Source organism: Sylvia atricapilla, chromosome 6 (assembly GCF_009819655.1).
Source record: "Sylvia atricapilla isolate bSylAtr1 chromosome 6, bSylAtr1.pri, whole genome shotgun sequence".
NCBI lineage: Eukaryota > Metazoa > Chordata > Aves > Passeriformes > Sylviidae > Sylvia > Sylvia atricapilla.
The window spans coordinates 60,826,789-60,847,864 of record NC_089145.1 but is presented as its reverse complement, the minus strand read 5'-3'; the positions used below and the strand labels follow the sequence as shown (position 1 = coordinate 60,847,864).

General features: G+C 36.5%; 1 protein-coding gene across 1 annotated transcript in view; it reads left to right on the top strand.

The window, feature by feature from the left end:
* The window catches only part of AKAP6 (A-kinase anchoring protein 6), a 212,667-nt gene that overhangs the window by 10,125 nt on the left and 181,466 nt on the right, over nt 1-21,076 (top strand).

Below are 21,076 nucleotides of genomic sequence, written 5' to 3'. Positions count from 1 at the left end.
AGTACTACACATGGGCCTCACTTCTGTCTAGAGCTGTCTTTTTTTGACATCAGTGTAGGTGAATCCACGGATGGCTGGGACAAGGAATTCTGCTGACCTGTGTATTCTAGAACACGTGGGTTTATTACAAGGGTGGTGGGTAAAAGGGCCTGGCCTTCAGCCACCAGCCTGGGCTGGAGGGGAGTCCCAAAGAGAGAGGGAGAGAGAACAGCAGGGTGAGAGCTGAGAGAGAAGGGAGAGAGAGAGCAAAGGGCAGGGGGAAGAGGAAGGGTGAGAGTTAAGAGGAGAGGTAAGAGTAAGGGTTAAGAGGTAAGAGAGTTAAGAGAGTGAGGTCTTTGTTACAATACATTATATCTCCTTTTGTGATGAATATTCTAATTTACAGTGACCAACCAACACAAGACACAAAATCCTATAGAATCTACACACAGCCTATAAGAACTACTAGATCACCATACTGTGTTATATATTAAACTCTAAAAACTACTCTTTAGACTTCTGTTTTGCTACATTGACCTTTGGATCCCTGAGCCAGCAGAAAGGGATTGTTCAATCCAAAGGGATTCTCCTTCAGCTAGCTAGGCCATTGTTTTCAGGTTATATAGTAACTAAGACTCAGTATCCTACAACTCAAAGTCAGCTTTCATTTCTATCCCGATTATAGGTTTCATATTTTCAGAATCTTTTGCTAAGCAATCATATTAATAAGGTTTCCCTGATTCATCTTTCCCAACACATCTGCTCTTGTGTAATGCTATGACTATGTAAAATGATGAACTACAAAATAGTGATGATGAGAGATGAAAATGTAAACTATGACCGTAACAGAGTAAAATAAAATTCAGTTTGAAGTGTTTCATATGTTTTCTAGTATGCTCAAATCAATGAATGCACAGGTTATTAGGGTGCAGGACTTGCTTTTACTTGAGACAGTTTTGAGTGTGGTTGTGTGCAGCAATCCAGGTAGTCAGCACCTGGTTTTGTGTTGACACAAAGCATTTCTAGAATCTGACCTTGCTGATTTTATTGGAGGCTTTATGCTCAGTTTTTTGGGGTTTTTTTGTTCCCCTATGAAAGATGAAAATTCAGTTGTTATAATTGAATGGCTAATGAGTTTGTTGCCTTGATGATTGAATAATTTGTCCTTGAATAGCAAATACAGCTTTTAGCATTTATAGAAAGGAGGTGATTTAATTTTGGTGATGAAATACTGCAAATGAGGAGGAACTATAAACAGACAGCTACAAGCATTTCTAAGAATTCTTCATTAAACAGCAATTATTAAGTGCTTCAAGTCTTCTTTGAAGGCTTAACTTCATCAAACTCTTCCTGGCAAGTGGGCTTTGCTCTCTTGCAGAACCGGTTTAAATTGGCAAATTACCCAGCCCATGAAAGTCTACTTATTAAGGCCAACCAAACAGCAATAATAACAGCAACAACAGGAGTAATAATTTAAAAAGAAATGCACGAAGTCAAAATCTTTGCGTCTCGTAACATGAAGAGAGCCAGGAAATGAATGGACATTTAAGAGATGGTTTTGCAAATGTGCACATTGGCAATTTTATACTCCTGGGAAGTATGGAACTGGGGAGTTTAATAACACATTTGAGTTACTTTTTGACGCGTAAATAGCATATTTATAATGTTGGGCTTTGTTTAGTTAACTTCTGTAGTAAATTATTTCATTGAGTTTCTATCAGAAAAATTGCTTTCACAAGGTACAAGTTTTGTGCCGTAGTATTGTAGGAAGATCTTTGCTATTTATCTTCTTGGTTCACTGTAAAAGATAAAGTAGGGGAGTGATAAGCTTAAAAAATAACTTTGTGTGTAATGAATTGCATTTATTACGTATGTCAGTTTTCTTCTTGGTCCTTATTTCTATTCCTACAGCATGGGCAAGAAAACCACACAGAGCATAATGTCCTAGAAGGGCAGAATTTATGTTCAAACCACGAAAAAAAACCCCAATGAACCAACAGGAAAACCCAGAGGGCCTGGGCAATAGTCTTTAGCACCATGTTCAGTAATTTCAGTATTAAAAAAGAGCAGTGAGATATTTCAGGTCCAGAGGCTCTGCTGTGGCTGTGCTGCAGCACCATCTAGTGCTGCAGGAGCTGCCCAGCTGCTGCCTGAGCAGCTGAAAAAAGAAATGGGAAAAAGGGAAAGTTTGCTGTCACATGCACAGAACTTTGGAGCATTACCGATAGTAATTTGCAAGTTTTTAAAGAAATATTTTTCTGAAAAAAAAAAAAAAAAAATCTTTATGCATGTGTCAAGTTTAGCCTACTTGCAAAATAAGATGCTTGATCTTGTAGTGGTAACTCTGATGTAGAACCTTCAGAGAAATATGTGTGTATTTTTGTACATGTATTTTTATATATGTGTATTTTTCTACATATATTTTTATATAATTGTATTTATATTCTTGCTACTTTGAAACCTTCAATATCTACAGTGAATTTCTGCTATTTCTCTAAAATACCAGCTTGGTGATATCACTAGCAGGAGACTGTGCTTAAATCAAGAAAGTGTCTCTGAAGATGGAGACACCTATAACCCCAGACCTCCCTGCTTGGACACAAAATTAAATCTTCTTTAGGTTTGCAGAGGATCTTTTGGTCGGTTTTTCCAACTGTTTTGAAGTTGTTTGCCCAGCACACCCACTGTAGGCTTGACAGAGTGCAGACCATGCAGGCACAACAAGCTCCAAAATAAACTGGCAGCAGAATCAGCAGTAAGAGCAAGTTAGGGCATCTCAGCCCATCCACGAGACCGGTGCTGTTATCATCCTCTCACCCTCGCAGGCAGCCCCTGAGTCAAACTCTCTCTGTAACACCATGGTTCTCTTACTGTTTTCCTGACACTCCACAATTTGTTTAAATCAAAATTTTGTGGTAAGAGTTATTATAAAATCAGTTTTCTGGAAGAGGTGCAGACATTAATTTAACAACGTTCTGGAAGCATAATGTACCCAGCATGATGAAATTTTAGAATGAGAAATGTCCTTATGCATTAAGGAGACTAATGGATTTTAACTTCCTTTGCTACATTTAGGATCATCTAAATATCTAATATCTAAATATGTTTCCATACAGCAGCTGGATAAACTCCTTTTATCCAAAGGTACTTATCCTTCACTGAAAAAAGAAAAATCAAAACAATCCAAACAAAACCAGCAAAAAAGATGTAAGGCTGAATTAGAGGTAGCTGATTGTGAGAGCTGGCATGGATCTCCAAAAGCATCTGTGCTCTGTCTTAAAACTCCGTGTGTGTGTTTTTCCCTTCCTTTCTTTCCATTTATGAAGTTCTGTAAGAGTTATTCAGCTGGGAACATCAAATGCTAATAAGAAGCAATGTGGAACATGTAACAAAATACTGTACTGATTTTGTGTGTAGGAAGAAGAATAAGGGGCTTCCAGTCCACTGAAGCAGTGATAAGAGCAAGATTTTTGTAGGTTTTGTTTTCTTCCCGTTGCTTTGGAACAATGTGTGCATTCATTGAACTGTGGAATAAAACGATTTGGTCTTTTGCACAGTTTCATTTCACTGCAACTCACATGGACTGAAAGAACAGCTGAATAACTCGTTATGGAAAACGTACAGGTCATGAATATTGGATGTAACAGCTGTTTTCTTTAAAAAAAAAATGGAATGATGTAATCATATTGCTTAGAAATGTCTAGAATGTGACAGTCAAATACTTGGAATAGGAGAAGGAAAACCGGTTTTAGCCAGCCTTTCATTTCCTAGGAAAGACCATGTTTAGAGCTTTGCATTATCAAATCCTTCAGAGCAAAATCTAAAACTGTTTTTTGTATTATGAACTCAACATTTTTTATATGAAAGAATAAAAAACGCAGTCCTCATTCGACCTATTGATTCTATTTATTCTCTGTGAAATTTTAGAAATGCAATTTAGAGAATGTGTTCCTCTGCAGCAAGCTCACTTATCTTTTGGTTTGTCAGGAGGAGGACGAAATGTTATAACAGAGAAGTCTGACTCCATTCAGAGTCTTTGAATTGCACTATATGTCTTTAAATATGCCAACTCATACCTTGTAATGATAATGCATTGAGGATTTTTTAACAGGATACTCAGCTTGAATGGTGCGAATGAAATGTGCAGCTCCAACTGTTCCAGTTCAGCTGTTTGCTGGAATAACAAGGGAGTCAATGTGTGCTCTCCAAACAGGTCTGGTTAATTCCTTGTTTCCTGGAAGAAAGAATTTTGAAGTGTAGGGAGGAACAGATCAAACCTTCAGTCTCTGCTGGGTGCTAATGGAAGATAAGGTGCAGCAAAGGGGTACATAACATGGATGTAGTAAAAAAAGTGATTATGAGGTTAAAGTACACTAATGAAAATGCCCAAGGTGGTATTCACTGATATTTCCTTTATTGAAAGGAGAGATTAATATCTGTTCCCTCTCTTTGCCTCACACTGGTGCATTTCTTCCTGTAGTTATTCTGAAGATATTAAATAAATGCAAATACGGGCAACTGGACCAGGACTTGGGAGAGATTAGCTGTTAAACTTTAATTATGGAGGTAGACTGTCTTTATAAAATTCATCTGCTTTGATTTCAATTTATTTGTTGTTATTAACTGAAGTGTTTCCATTTCTGCTTATAATGACTTGGTGGGGTGCTAAGGGAAAATTTTAGGGGAATAATAAAACCATCTATTAATTGAATCGTCATTAAGTTTAAACATTCCCACTTCTGTATTTAGACTTGGTTATTTAGTTGCAAGAGAATAAACCATTCTATTCTATTTAATCATACACATTTGTGTCATCTATACAAAGTGGATATCATGGAGAGAAAGCCTATTTTGCTTTTGAGAAGCTTTTCCAGTCAAAATTTCTTTGTAAAATTTTGATTTAAATGAATAGATTTTTTTTTTCCAATGAAGAATTTTTTTAACAGGAAAATTTGAAATTAGCTTAACTTCTTATCCAGGTCAGTTTGCTTTACTCATAAAGATCAAGTTGGTTGCAAACAAGGACTTCACTCTTAGTCTTTTATATAAAAAAAAAAATTTTGAGTTCACAACACAAATTTTGTAGACTGTCTGGTGGTAAAGGTTAGCTTAAGGGGAAAAGCATAAGAATTAAACCTCCAACAAAAAGATATAACCAAAAAAAGTTACAGGGATGTTACAAGTCTGAAATTAGAAGCCCTTCCTATAAGTTATGATTTTTTTTTTCCTCTAAAATAACTGCCAAACCCCTCATTATTAAGAAATAAATAAATATATAAATAAATAATAATAAAAAAAAATACTACACACACCTCCCTCCCTAATTCTGTTTAGACTGCATAAGACAACACAAGTGATGAAATTGACTGTGGGTGTCACTTCACTGAGCCTTTTACCTTAGCTTTTGAAAAGTATTTGTATTTCAGGGAAAACATATGACTCATTCATTAATTCTCACCTCAGATGTTTTCCTTCTGGCCGACTCTCTTTTACATCTCTAGAATAATTTGCTGAAAATGTGTCTCACTTCGAGGAGTTTGCAATAAAGATCTTTCAAAACACTTGTAAAGAAACCTTCCAGCTCTGCTGAATTGTCCTCCCACTAGGTAGGAATGCGGTGCTTCTTTTTAAAAGTCAGCTCATGCATATCATTCTGCTTCTGTTTCTTTCACCATGGTTTGATTTTGGGATTTTTAAGGTTTCCCTAATTAAGATGATAGTCCATTTCTAACCCCTCAGTAGGTTACTTGCCATTCTCATTCAGCAAGTAAAAACTACCTGGTAATCTTTTCTTCAGCTGAAATGGAAGAAAAAATTCAACTGAAGGGATTTGAAATAACTTTGAGCAATGATTTTTTTTTTTTTTTTAAATTTAGTCAGAAATTTTCATATAATGCTGTTCAAATGACTTCAGTAAAATAGGTAATGCAGTGTAGGACGTCATCTCTGAGCACAGAGCATGAAACAATGGCCAAACCTGGAAACACTGTTACAGTCAAATTTTTCACCCTTCTACTCTGAAGTCGATAGTGCTAATCTGTATTGGAAAAAAAAATTGTCTTACTGGTGATTTAACCACCATTTTTCAATCAAATTCTCTTACCCTCATTTTTTAAGACTTCTGCTTCCTTCTGCAGACGTCAAACTATTTATATATTCAGGAATGGATTTAGAATGGAAAAGATATGTATTTAAACGCAGAATTTTTTGTTCGTAAGTTTTAAAAAAGAGGATGTATGAGCAAGAAAAAAACCCCTTTTTCCTTAACTTTCTTAGAGTTTTTACTGGCTGAGGCTCTGCTGTAGTAGCAAGCCAATGCTTTCATGATGTCTTCCAATTGTTAGGTTATGGTACTTCCTAAGAAATGTTCTCTCACAAATACGTTCTTCTGCAGGAAGGTAGGTAGCTATGGAATAATGACAAATATATTTCTGTCTTTATGTTCAGAGTTCAGCTGTGTGTATGCATTCAGCTATTTCAGTGTATGAATGGTCAATTCATTCAAAAACTCCAGCTCTTGCTCTTGTGATATATTTGAAGATTTTTTGCCTGCTGCCTGTATTGTATTTTGAATTTTGCTATTTGGGATATCTCTAATGGTTGGCTTGTTGCTCATTGTTTTGAACGCCATGTCAAGTTTGTACATAACTCAGGATTCCTTTGATGCTTTAAAAGGACAACAGGAGTTTATGTTGTTTCACCCTTGTCTTCTTCATATTCTTAATTCTCAAAAATACGTCTCAAAAGTGAATTTTGCTACAATATCAAAGGGGCAGTTTCATTGTGAGAAGAGAACTGAGAAGTTATCAAATAATTTGCAAAAGCAGCAAAATTTGCAGCAAATTTTCTTGGATTTTGTTTGGCTGGTTGGTTCTGTGGTTTCTTTTTTCTCCCCTTCGTTTACCCTCATTCAAACCAAACTCTCTCATGTAAGTGTTTCTGATTGTAGTGCTGTCAGAAACTTCTCCTGGGGGTGTGTGCACACAGATGAACTGACCAAAACAGTCTGATGAGCTGTTGGTCACAGTCCCCTGGGCGAGTTTAAGTCTGCCACTATTGGAAGTCTGAGGATGGGTGGGAACAAGAAAGCTGATCCATGAATTAAAAAAAAAGAAAGAAAGGGAGGAGGGAGAGGGGAAAGGGGGAGGAATGAGAATGAACAGCAGATGAGGGTGTGGAGGTATGACTGAGCCTTTAAGCATGACTTAGAAATAGTTAGACAGCCAGAGAATTCCAAAGGAATCCAGGGCGAACCAAAATCCAAGGTTACCACAGGCCTGTACAGAAGAGGGAGCCCTTTTCAAAAGAACTAAAAGGCATTGTTATTGAGTCCAGCTGTAATAAGTTCAACAAGTCTAAGGTATTTTCTGCTCCCATTTAGAATGTAATAGTTAATTATTACAAATGTGAACATTGCAAAAGTAACAGCCTCTGTTTTGTAAGCAATGAATCTCTCCATTAGGGAAGTAATAACTTCCTATTAATACATTTGTTCCAAGCATATGATCTACCAGGTCCTAAAATAACTTCTAAGCTTCCTAATATTAACCAAGCAGATATTGCCACTCTTTTTAAAGCGTAAAAAAACAAAAGCTGAAGTAGATTTGGGGCCAGATATTCCATTTTTTTTGCTGTGATTTAGAGGGTCTCGTCTCCAAGATCAGCTTTCCAGGGTTACCAAGTGACTGATATGATACTGGATTCCTTCCTGTCATACTGCCATAAACATTCTGCTGGAACTGAGGTCAGCACTTAAAATAACCTTGCTAATTGCAAAGTCTCCAAGTGTCGGCTGAAATTTCAGATCTGGGCGTTGAGAAATCACTTACTGTAGCTCAGAACGTGCAGGGGGAAGAAGAGCAGACAGGCCTAAACTTGATCTGCACCACAACACAGGTAGAGGCAGCAGCCAATTCTCTATATTCTCTATATTTCATGTAAAACCAAAGCTGTGGACGCTGCACTGAAGATGGACTGGGTTACAGATCATCTACGGCTCACTCGTCTGTCTTTTAAACAGAAGTATATTTTTTGAATTGCTGATTGCACCAAACTCCTTTAGCTGGGGAAAGGAAATGGGACAGTCCTTTTTTTTGCAAAGCTGATAACTGAAAAGTCTCCTCCCGCTGTAAATGAGGTAAGGCGCTGTTAAGCTAAAATATTTTACAAAAGGCTGAAAAAGTGTAAAGCGACGAATTTTCGGTTTGATTTTGTTTTTTAAATAAAGAAAAGCATTTTTAATGAATCAAGATCTCTTTCAAGATCTTTAGAAGTATTGCATGACCTAAATATATTCGGTTTGAAACAGTACATTGTGTTTCCTGTGCACTGTGAAGCTAACTTGCAAAATTGACAGATCTTTTTCTCTGTAGATGCAGATTTCTGAATTCTTCAGTCTCTTTAACCCCCATTCCACACACTGTAAAGTTTCTACTATCACAATCTTAGGCTTAAATAATTAAAACTTTTCATTTCTGAAGGTAAAAAATATGTTTATTTTGTGTAAATATCTTGGTCTCCTGTTTCCATGTGGAGCATTAACTTTTTACTGAGTGTTGAGGTGAAACCTAATGCTCAATCTTCTCTATTCTCTTAGACATTACTCAGCTGACTTTTTATAGGTCACGGTATAATTAGAAAGAGACACTTGAAGATTCTAATTGCATTACTTTGGCAACAATTTTGACCTATATTGTGAAAAGAAGTGGTTGGTAAGGCCTAGGGAACCATCAGACTGAAAAGAATGTTAGTAATAGCAAAAAAGGAACTTCTTCATTACATGCAGATTTTACTAATTCTATTGGAACCTTAATAAATTCTGTAGCTTTTCATAAGGAGACCAAATATCCTGAAAAATCTGTTGCTTATCACAGTTGCACGAGTTTAGCAGACCATTTAAGAAATGTTCTGGAAGTTGTACACTTTCCAAAGCCCTTTGTTTCAGTTTTGTTCTCAGCTCACAAAATCCTGTGCCTGCCATATCCTGAGGAATATGCTCAGGGTGCTCAAAAGCATCTGTTCTCTCTGCAAAATTATTCATTCTTTTGAAATTGTACCTACAGGAAAAGTTCAGGTTTTTTTTTTTTTTTTTTTTTTTTTTTTTTTTGGTTAGCCAAGGCTGTTTTCTTCCAAAGATTTGCATTGGATTAAGATGATAAAGCTTTTTGACTTCTCTTGAAGCAAAAGTTGGCACTGGATAGAGAATTGTTGACGTGTAGCTTCTACAAGGTGCCAGACGAGTGGGAAATCAGCCCATAGATTATGGCAGCACTTGCATCTGTTATTTGGATAGGAATTTTTCATTGACTTTTAAAAGGTTTTTATTTTTGCTCTTCAGCTGCCCATGCATCAGTGGCCAATTGCTCTTGTTTAGACTTTGCTGGCTAAACAATTTACTACTTTCATCTCTGCAATGGCACTTGCCATATTCTTCTCCAAAGTGCTATTTGTGAGAGTTTCATTTAAAGCTCAGAAAGAAGGAGTGGAAAATTCTGCTCCAGCTTTATGTGCTTGATACTAGACTAAGGGTAGTAGGTGCCTATTATTTTTCCATTCCATATCCTTTTCTGATTGTTGCTTCATGTATTGAGATGTATCAGTGGACTAGGAGTCTGAATTCGTCCTATTCCATAATAAGAAAAACTTATATAAAGTGGTTTTGCTCTTCTGTGGGTATGTCTATATTACTATTTTATTTTGGAGTGGGAGGGGGATTTTGAAGTGGATCTGCTTTATCCCTATTCAGCACTTTTGGGCTCATGCTGGAGAGGAGTCCCTCCATCCACAAACTGCTTATTTTGCTCACACTCTTTGCCATGTAAAGGTTTCTTTTTAAAATTTACTTACTCAATTCCTTTGTCTCTACTTATGTCTCGTTTATTGTCACATCCGTAGTGATATTTTCTTTTGCTTTTCTTCTGGCTGGATAACTTTTTGTGCAAACAGATTTTGCATTCAATGTTGATGTGATTGCCCCCAATGAGATACGTAGTTGGTATGGTAATTTCCTCTTCCATATCTATTGTCTGTACTGATAAGTGCAGAAACTTCCTCAGGAATTGATACTTCTCCTGGTTTACGTTGTTTTTGCAGTATGCTTACCTCAGACACCAAACCAGAAAGTGTAAGGTTCAATTCTGATTTTTACCTGAATTTCATTTTAAGTCTGAAAAACGATTTCATAAATTATAAACATCTTCAGCTGAAATTAATGAATTATTTTGATGATCCTGATCCCACCTGACATTATAAAAGACCTAATGAAATATAAACAATGGCGGTAAATTTTAGAAATTCTTCCTACTTCGAAATTCAAAGGATGGTAGGATTAAAGTTTTGGGAAAGGGTCATTGCAACAAGCAATTGTAATGTTCTCCTTCATGTTTCAGTCTTGGAGAGTGAGACACCTCTATTAAGAACTATGGCCTCCCTTGACCCCTTATTAAAAGAGCTGAACAGTTGGTATGGGTTTTAGGATGTCTTCTTGCTGTAAGCTAATTTATAGTAATGGCCGAGAGGAATCTCAGTGTTCTACATGACATATTAATATTTGATTAATGTAGGGCATTTTTGATTAATGCTGGGCAGGATATTGAATTATAGCCAGTGGCAGGATTTTAAGAGAATGGATGTAGAGGGGATATATAAATATATCAGGTTTGACAGACTTGCTGTCATCAATACTGTTTCAAGAGTTTCTCAGCTGACTAAGCTTCCCATTGGCCCAAAGTGACTCAGTGCCTTACAAAATTCTTGATGAAGTGGTGAAAATGCGTCTGCGAAAAGGCCTCAATATTTAGGAGCCGTAAGAGAAATAAAAAACAATAGTTGAAAATACCAATGTTACTTCCATTTTACTCAAACTTGCCAAGATTGGCCGATCTGACTGTGGCTTGGTGAGGAAAGGAAAACATGTTTTGTTTTTCTACAGCCTTATGGATGTCACGTTTTGGTCAGAGATGCACAGTAACACTTTTGAAACGTTTTGAAAACGCAGAACGTTGTTTTCAAGACCACTGTGCAGTAGAACCGTACAGATTGGTGTGCAGTAAAATCTACCAGAGTGAGAGAGTTGCTCAGGGTGCATCTTCTGTGCCTGGGGCAGGGAGAGGAGCCAGGCTGTGGCTGCAGTGCCCTGTGCCAGCAGAGTTACTGTATTCCCAGGCTCACAGCCAGCCCAGCCCAGCACGGACACTTCAGTCAGAGCAAAGCTTCTGACCCAGCCAGGGCTCTGCAGAGCCAGCCCAGTTGTTCCAGGAATATGGAAATATGGACACTTGCAATTTATGTACTTACCTTTCCTATTCCCAGTCCATACTTCAGAATATCACAATTCAGGGATCCAACGCCATTTATTGTGACTCTTATTATCAGAGGAAAAGATTTGACTTTGTCTTAATTTAGAATTCAGTTCAAAGCTAAATTTATGATGACTATTTTTTGCAGGAAACACAAATTTTTACCCAAGACTTAAATGCACAAACACACATTAGAAGCTCAAGCCACTTAGGCACATTAACTTCTGCACAGACAAGTTTGGCTATTGAATTTCAAAGGGTTGCTTCACAAGCCCAGGCACGGAAACAACCTTTCTCTTTCTCAATGAGCCTGCACAGTGGCAAGAACTACACTCATCAATGAAAGCTGCAGTCTAGACAAAGAGAATTTATAACTTATCTCTTTAGCTTGAAAATAAGATGGCGTATAAAGAAGCCTGTTCAGAGATAAAATGTTTACTGTCAGCATAAGAAACAGTTTATCTCACGGGCCACGCTGTCTTGCTTTCCTAAAGATGGAAATAACACTATGAAGTGGTTTATAAATCAAGGATCTTATTCCAGTTATCAACCTGTAATAAATATATTTTCCTGTATATACACACATGTGTACAGGAAAATGAATAAATATTTAGATGTACACTGCTCGTTTCCTCATTCTTTCAAAGCACTTCAGCCCCACTGCATAGTGCACAAGTGTTTTCTCAAGAAGCAATGCCTTAACAGCCATTAAATGTGTCAGTGCTTTACACCAGAAAATTATCTTGTAAAGCCAAAAACCAGCACCATGAGAATTGTCCTGATAGAGCAGAAGTTGTCTTCTCGGAGCTGTTACACTGGAATATGCCTTGTAGGAATATGTTGTTGGAAGGTGCTCTACAGTGTTGTAACACGTTTCTAAATTATAAGTACAGTGTATTTGAATATTTCTAATTAAAATATTATGTCTAATTTAAATATTGAGCCACAATTCTAGTATTAAAATCCTTGTATTTTATATTTATAAGCAGCCAGAACAAGCAACTGTTGTTGACAGATAATTTTACTTTCCTTAGAGACAATTTGATTGTAAAGAAGTGCTTTATGTTGTAGATCTGGCAATTTTTACTAGCCTATCTTAGAAGGATTTCTGACCAGTTTTCTGCAAATATGGCGCAAAATCTGAGTTTTTGATCACTTTCTACTTACACAGCACACTTTTTACATCTAAATCAAAAATTCAAGGATACTATGGCCATGAATTTTTTGAAGAGAAGATACTATATGCAAACTTTTAGATATGCCTCTGTATTAACATTATAGACATGAGGATGACAGTGAGGTTTGGAAATAATCAGATAAACACTAGTAATAGATGTTAGCTGCTTTTGTATGGAAAATCCCATGTAAGCATGTGCTTTGAACGGTTCAGGTGGCTTTGAATGTCATGCCAGTCCTATAAGAACATATTTCCAATTTCATCTCCATTATATCCCTTCTAAAAACCCTGCAAAGAAACCCCTACCCTATTTTTCCTTTTAAACCTGGCATTTCAGGTCAGAAAACCACAGGAGCATTCTCTGTGACACATGTTGTACCTAACAGAAAGTAATGAGGGATTATTTTAATATATCATCTAATCAGGAATCCTAAAAATCATGATCATCACAAACTGTAGTGACAGGACAAGAGAAAATGGCCTCAAATTGAAAGAGAATAGGTCTAGGTTAGATATTAGGAAGGAATTGTTTATTGGGGAGCCTCTGGAAGATGCTGTCCAGAGAAGCTGTGGCTGCCCCATCCCTGGAAGTGTTCAAGGCAGGTTGGATGGGCTCTGAGCAGCCTGGTCCAGTGGGAGGTGTCCCTGTCCACGGCAGCAGGGTTGGAACAAGATGAGCTTTAAGGCTCCTTTTAATCCAAACTCTTCTCTGGTTCTGTGATAAGGCACTCAATTACGCTGTTCAAAGAGTTCTTACCATAATTAAATAAATACCTTTCATCTACAATTACAGATTTGAAATTAGAATAAAAATCTTGTGCATTTCAGATTGAAGATGCATAAATATTTTATTCCTACAATTTGTTCCTTTATTTCTTCATCCACTTAAGGTGTTAAATACATAAAATAGCTTTCTTGCAGCCTTTCAAATTGTTTTTCCTTAATGCAGCAAACTTAGGTGGATTTTCTGTTTGCTTTTTTGTGTGTGTGTGTGTGTTGTGTGTGTTTGCTTTTATGTGGTATGTGAAGATCTACTTATTTACGTATTTATATAAAATTTTTTCTAACTCTGACTCTCATAATACAGGATGGAAGAAGCCTCCTGGTAGGCTGGGTAGGTGGTAGCTCTTTCAGACTGCAGGAAGTGCCTCCAGATGCTCTAAGTGCTTTGTGGCTGTTGCTAACTCACTGAGAGATCTACAAGGGCTTTCCAGCTGACTTGAATTTTAGTCATTCAGGAGAGGGGGCTGGAAGGTCACAAAATTCAAGCAGCATGCAAAGATAGACTCTAAGGCTTCTTTTCCATGTTTCTAAACCCAGCAAAAAAACCCCCAAATCTCAGTAATTCCCATAAGGTTTCATTGATTAAATGTTAGCTTTTGGTCTTTTCCAACCAAAATGATTCTATGATTCATCGAACAACATAAATGCGAAAAACATGGTGCCAATGAAGTGGAGTCTGATAATAAAGACCAAGACAGATTCTGTCCCTTTTGCTGTCCTAAATAATGACTGATGGAAAATAACTTCAAAAAGCATGTCACAGAAGCTCTTGGAGGCTTAGCTGCTGTGATATAAACAGCCACTCATCTTGAAAACTTCCTATCCTGCTATCAATTTTCATTATAGAGGACCTGGCACAGATGGTAGTTCTTCACTTCTGACTCTTCATATCTCATTGGAGATGAGAGAAGAGTCTTACCATCCTTTATTAAATTCTGTGATAGTCACTAAGCTTCAGTTGCAGAGAGTGAATGGGTTAGTGTTCTTTGGCTTAAGCAAGTCAAAATATTTTGATTGAAATTGTTCTGTTGTGTTCTGCATGCCTCTGCAGTAGGCCTGAATTCTTCTCCTGTGTGAATCTGAAGTTCCTTTTATTCAGTAGTTCATTGCTGCCTAAAATACTTCATGCTATTTATGTAGGGACATATTTTGTTTGCAATTTAAAATTTCATTATTTCAAGAATGAGACTTTTTTTCCAAGAATTTTTCTCTCTTTTACCTAAACTCTTCTCTTAAGAGCAGCTGTTCTCAGAGACCCTTATTAAATCTATTGAATTTAATAAAACCCTGAGTCTTTTAAAAGAAATCTATAAACTTAAAAAATAAGATAGGTGCACCTATTTTCTCACAGAAACAACAAAAGCAGAATGTCTCACCAGAAAATAGAGCTCAGACAATGAAGATCCTCTGGCCCTGAAGAAAGCTTAAACAATTACTGAAATTTTCTTATTCTATGCCAAAAAAAAATCTTCTAAATCTTCTTCAAACTGAAAATTAGGAGAGAACAAAAGTGGGACACTTTCAAAGCTGAACTGTAGGGTTAATAATTTGCCACATAGACGTTTGAAACTCACTGTTTTCAAAAGGATAACCAGTTTTGCTGGAAAATTATTGGATGATTCATGCAGTAACATTGAATTTTGCTAGCTACTTCATACTGTGGATAAAGTTATAGAAGTTACAATCAAATAATAGGAGTGGTGTTCTTTCTGATTCTTCATAGAGCTGATATGATTTCATATAGCATTCAATTTTTGTATGTCTTGCATGAAATGGTGGTAGGGGTTTCCTCACAGCCAGTCAACCACCCTCTACACTGAGGTTTAAATCTACCTAGTCCTGGCCAGGCTACCAAAAACTGGTTGGCTTGGCTACTGCAGAGTGTAAATCTTCACTGTGAGTAAAATATGCTTCCATTTGCATCCTCAGTTTTTATTTCTGTGTGGTAATTTAAAATAGTTAGAAATGCTTTTAAACTACACTTAGTACATAGAAAGTGCTGAGTAAAGAGAGTAAGAAAAAGTAAGAATCAAAGGTAATTATCAAGAGAGTCGGAAAATATATCCTACACTCTTCTATTATGGTAGAAAAAGTAGAGTTATGTGAAGAGGACTACAGGGTATTCGAAGGATGTTTTAATAAGTCTTCTCTTTTCCATTTAATAGATATGAATAGATATTCCATTTAGAGATATGAGCATATATCACAAGATGAGCGTGCTTAGTATAAAGCTAACTCATAATTTTTTATTTCTTTGTGCTCTTAAAGAATTGGTGTAATTTAGAAATATATATATATATAATTACCATTATCCAATGAACAAGCATTTGAAGAATGCAGGTTTTTTTCCCCAAACTTACCTCTACTACCACTTGGTTGACTGGGTTTTCATAAGAGTTTGGTGTTTTTCCTTATTTGTCAGAAGTAGGTAGAAACAAAACCTGCTACTCTATTGCACAGTTCAGTATTTTTTATCTTCTTGTGTGAAGAACTGTTCTAGAGTACCTCTTCCAGAGTGTAGTAAAAAACCAGACTTCACTCAGGACAAATATGATATTTTATATCAAATTTTAATTATTTTAAAAATTTCAGGGTTAGGCTTTAATAAAAATCCATTTGCTTTAACATGACTAAAGCAAGATTAATGAAAATTTGTAGTTATGCATAAAAGGAATGTTCTACAGTTGCAATTTTAATAGTTAAATTCTCTAAACGCTGTGGGCTTGGGGATACAAGAACATATCTTTTATTTTGAAGCTTTCAAAGGGTTTTTAGGTTGTAGCTTTGCACAGTAGGACTAGTGTAAGTTCAGGAATGTGGAAACAATATTTGGTTGCAGAGGTTGTATCACCTTGGACCTGCAGTTTCTTACACAAGTGTAATTCAGCTCTCAACGTTACCGCTGTCAGGAATATCTGAGAAGTGGCTGGAATATCTGAGAAGTGGCTGGAATATCTGAGAAGTGGCTGGAGTATCAGAGAAGTGGCTAGCCCAGACAATAATCTTTCAGCACAGTCCTCATGTGCCTCATTTTACTGTGCCACAACTTCTTCCCTGACTCTCCAGCTCCACCGCAGGCTTCAGAATGATTTTGTGCATCAGCTGTTTGAAGATTCCTTGGGTGAACTAAATCCTTCCTCGTAATTAAGAATCTGGCCTGTGGTGAATGCTGTGCTCAGAAAGTCTTTTTCCATTAAATTACTGATTCAATTTAGGAGGGGAAATAAACATTTGAAGGCAGCCTTTCTTCCCTGCAGCCATCCCCTTCTGCAGAAAAGGTAGAGGCTGGCCTAGGTCTGTAAGACACTGCAGCTGGTCCTGGCAAGTGAGCTGGAATAACTTCCAGCAGCAACTGCCCTGTTTCTGGACAAAAGGATCCTTTTGCATGTTCCCAGTATGTTTGATCCTTTGGCCCCAGCAGTGGTCCATATGGCAAAACAAATGCAAATTGCTGGAATCCTGAGACAGGAGTTTCACCATTAACATTTCGGGCATTTTTCCTCAGCCTGAAGTGCTTGGCGTATGATATCATATCTTACTTCTTCCTTTCTTCTTTTCCTGGCAGATAAATAGTCAGCCAATAGACTTACACAACAAACAAACTAATAAAACACACAAACAGCTGATAAATCACCCCAGAGCAACTCTGTGTTTGTTAGAGTTCCATAGAAACCATTTCTATTTTAGCAGCTGTGTCGAAGAACTGATGATTTGACATCTCTTTCACATTATTTCAAAGTACAAGGATATAAGAATGTAACTCACCAGATCCTGAGATAACAAAACACAATAAAAACATGCCTATTTAGAGTTCACCAAACCAAATATTTATTTTCAAAGCTTTTTCTGAGAATTTTTCAATAGCAATATTTGAACAGTAGAAAGCGGATCATCTTAGATTCACTTACCGGAATTTTGCAATAATTCAAATGTTCCTCACTTAAAATAATGAGAGCAAATTAATCAAAGTAAAAGCCAAGCTGGAAAAGAGAATAATGTGCAGAAAACTATATGGGCCAGGAAAAGAAAATATCAGTAATGTGTGCAATATGATGAGGGAAGAGCAGCGAAGCTTTGAGGACCAAGGTATTTCCAAAATTGTCAGTCTCAGCAGAAGGCAGGGGTCAGTGATCTCAGAACCCTCCTGGTAGCTGCTTTCCTTTGCATTTTTCACCAGTAAAATGCATTTATTTCCTTTAGTCACTGGATGGTGCAGCCACACAAGGTACACTACAGAGCTTCGACCACTTTTTCACAGGCTGGTAGCTCAAAGTCAACCGAGGCCTTTCCCTGGCAGCTGATTTGGCTTAGCCAAAGTCTGGATTTTTCATGTATAATTTTTTTTTTTTTTTACTTAGCAGTTTACCTAAAAATAGCTGAAAAAAAAATTGTGTAGCATTTGTTCTTCAGGTTTCACCAATAATAGAACAGTTTTATCTTTATTGTAACACTGAATGTACAGCGGGAAGGGAAAAATGAGAGACTATTTCTTTGAGAGGTCAAAGTGCATTTTGAATGAAAAATACCATTCTAAAAGGTGTTCAGAAATAAAAACCTCTCTTTTCCTTTTTATATATGCATAAGCATATGTATTAAATCATAGATTATATTTACATGTACAGCAGTTGTAAGATCCAGTAGCAATTTGCTTTTCCTGCTGAGGTTTTACTGCAAGATCAAAGAACAAAATCTCCAGTATAGCTTCTGTGTCCCTAACTCTAAAGCAGCATATTCCAGCCTTTCATCTGTCAGTAGTTTCGTGTACATCTTACCACAATTTCTTAGGGACCAGAGAGAAAATACCTTTAAAAGTTCACATCAAAGCTGTTTTCATTGACTCTTCCCTCTTGTTTATGCACTTTTTTCTTCATCTACTGCAGTGTTTGGAATTCAGGCTATTTTAGTTGCCACGGAGGGTGATGAGCAGGCTGATGGATTCAGCAGCTGCAGATGACAGGATCAGCTGTCTGGGAGACTGAGTGAAGTGGGCAGTTGGCAGCCAAATGGGGTCCAACCCCTTTAGCCCGAGAAATTCCACAGTCAGTGCTGCAGGAAGGTCCATGAGAGGATGACAAAATCTTTACCTTAATAGTGCTGTGAAACTGTGTAAAAATAAAAAATGCCTAGCTGACATGTAAGATTAATGATTATAAAAATTGTTTTGGCCGTGGTGCTTTCTGAAAATCAGATTATAATATCTTCTATGAATATATGTGACATGAAAATAATATATTATTTAAACTGGGAAGATTTTGTCCACGTATATGTACAGGCTTTATATTATTACGATTGACCTGGAACTATACTTATTTACAAATAAATGCCAATAGATTGTTACTTAAAAGTGCATGATTTATTTTATCTACCTGCTACTTCTGGTAAGAGCAACTAGCACTCATGACAGCATGACACTGCTGTTCTTTATCTATAAATAAAAAGTAAAAAGGCACAAAACTGTGTTTTGGTGGTTTTGCTCCATCTCATGCTGTCACCTACAAGGAGTTAGGAAGAATGAAGAGAATGAAACCGTGTTGAAGCAGGTCTTGATACTGAGCCTCAGTAAAATCATGAACTTCTTACATCATGTGATTTTTTGTGCAGTATTTGAACTGTCTGAATTATTACAGAAAATTATTAAATTCAAAGCTGTGCTAGGTGTAATTGTTTAATTTTAATGATTTATATATAAATCTAGACATCAGGTACAGTAAAAAGAAAAAAATTTAGAAAATGTCAACTGGATTTAACATTATATTGTTTCCTCTCAAGATGCTGGGTTTGTTCCAGGCAGGTGTAGAGAAAAGATACAAGTAAATAGGATGCAGCTTTATTAACACTCATCAGCATTAATTTACATGTAAAAAGTTAGCATTTCTTTGTAATTTTTTTCTCCTGAAGGCTAGCAGTAACTTTTACTCAACTATTCTGTCACTGGCACATCCTTCACCTTCTCACCATCATATGACAGTTAAAATCAAGGAAAGGGCTATCAGTAGGGCCCTAAATTCTTTTTTTACAAGCTTTATGTAAGACACCCACACTGCCTATAACCTAAACCCTTTAGGAGCTGGTACTTTGATAAGATCAGAGAATGTGATTTTGGATGTGACAGAGGTTAGGTTCTCTCCATGTTACTGAATCTGTGAGAAGCTGTTAATTACCTTGTTAGTACAAAAAGCACTTGGCTGTGCTGTGTGCCACAGCAGTCTGTAAGTAAGCAGATTTGGGGGTTTTTTTGAGGAAAAAATGAGCAACTTCTAGCAAGCCATGCAAAAATTAACGGCATATGTTCTTGAATATCTGCCTTCAAACCCCCTAGTGGTGCTGGGATTTGCATTTTAGTACAAAGTTGGTTTGTTGTGGAAAGTTTGTCTACTTCAGAAATTTGAGGTGATTTCATAGCTAGCATAATGGACATCAAGAAAAAACTTGTTTGAAGTGTGGGTCTGAATTATTGATTTGGAGTATTATCTGGATTAATTACCCAATATTTTCAGTACATTATCAAACAATTGTCAGAAGACACGTGTTTATTGTTATTGTTAGTTCTTTCTACTTATGGCTTTCTGTTTTCAACCACTTTGAGAATTCCTATGGTAATTGAATTCACCATGTAACTGTATGTGTGATGTTTGAAAATATTAAAAACTTGTTTTTGAGTCTGGCACATCCTTAAGCTTGTTCACATAAATAGTCTAAATGGAGATGTATTACGTACTTTTCTATAGACTGTGTCTAATTTACAAAATTGCAGTTACTGGACACAACCTATTTTTCAATCACTGAAATGAAAATTAAACTGCATTATGGCCAAGAGGAAAAAAACCCATTAACCATCTCGGAGAAGTAAATGCAAATTCAGTTCACTAATTAATTAGAAATATTCTTTAAAACATCTGAAACAACATAGAATCACCGCTGTGCTTTTCCGTCATGTATCAGTGGTAGCTGGCTAAATGGAAAATATGATCTTTTCCCAAAGCTCAGAGAGTTTGAGCTCTGTCTGTGTGTCTGTAGCATTAGATGAGCACACTGATCTGGTGACTAGAGCATCCATTTGCTCACCTGGAAGTGTGTGGATGTTGGAAGCCCTTCAATTGCAATGCACCAATCCAATGGCACCTGATAAGACCTGATTTTGTACCGTCTGGTGTGCAAAATGATTTTATGTTTTCTAGAGATTTGATTTTGGTTTAATTTGTTACATACGTGCAGCTACATATCAAATACTTTGCCTTTACTTTCATAGTGAAGATGCCAAATCTGAACTTGAAGAAATTACTGTACTCTATTCTTAATTTAGAAATAATCAGGGTTTACTGATTTTCCTGTTACTCTGCTGCCATACATAACCCCAAGAGTATCATCAGAGACGTAAGATTTCATTGTAATTGTGTGATAGAATTGTTTCAATAGCGAATTTGAAATGCAAAATTATGATTATTCTCACATACATATACATATATGTGTATATATAAAACTAAGATATTTCTGAAGGTTTTAATTTTTTTTTTTTTAATGACTGGGACCTGGATCTAAATATGCTATTAAGTCACCTTAATCTTAGTCACCTTAAGTCACTGCCAGAGATGTAGGAGAAAAACTTCTAGGGTCCAGTGCCAATTTTTTTCAGTGTTATAATCACATTTCCTTACTTGTATATAACATGTTTTTACACCTAGTTTTCAAACAGAATTATTATATAGAGTGTTGTTTGCTCAATAGCATATGCCTAATTATTCTTTAGTGTTGTGATTTGTCCTTTCACTAAGAAAATACAGAGTAGAATGAAATTATTTTACTCTGTATGCAGCACAACCTCAGTAATATGTAACATTCT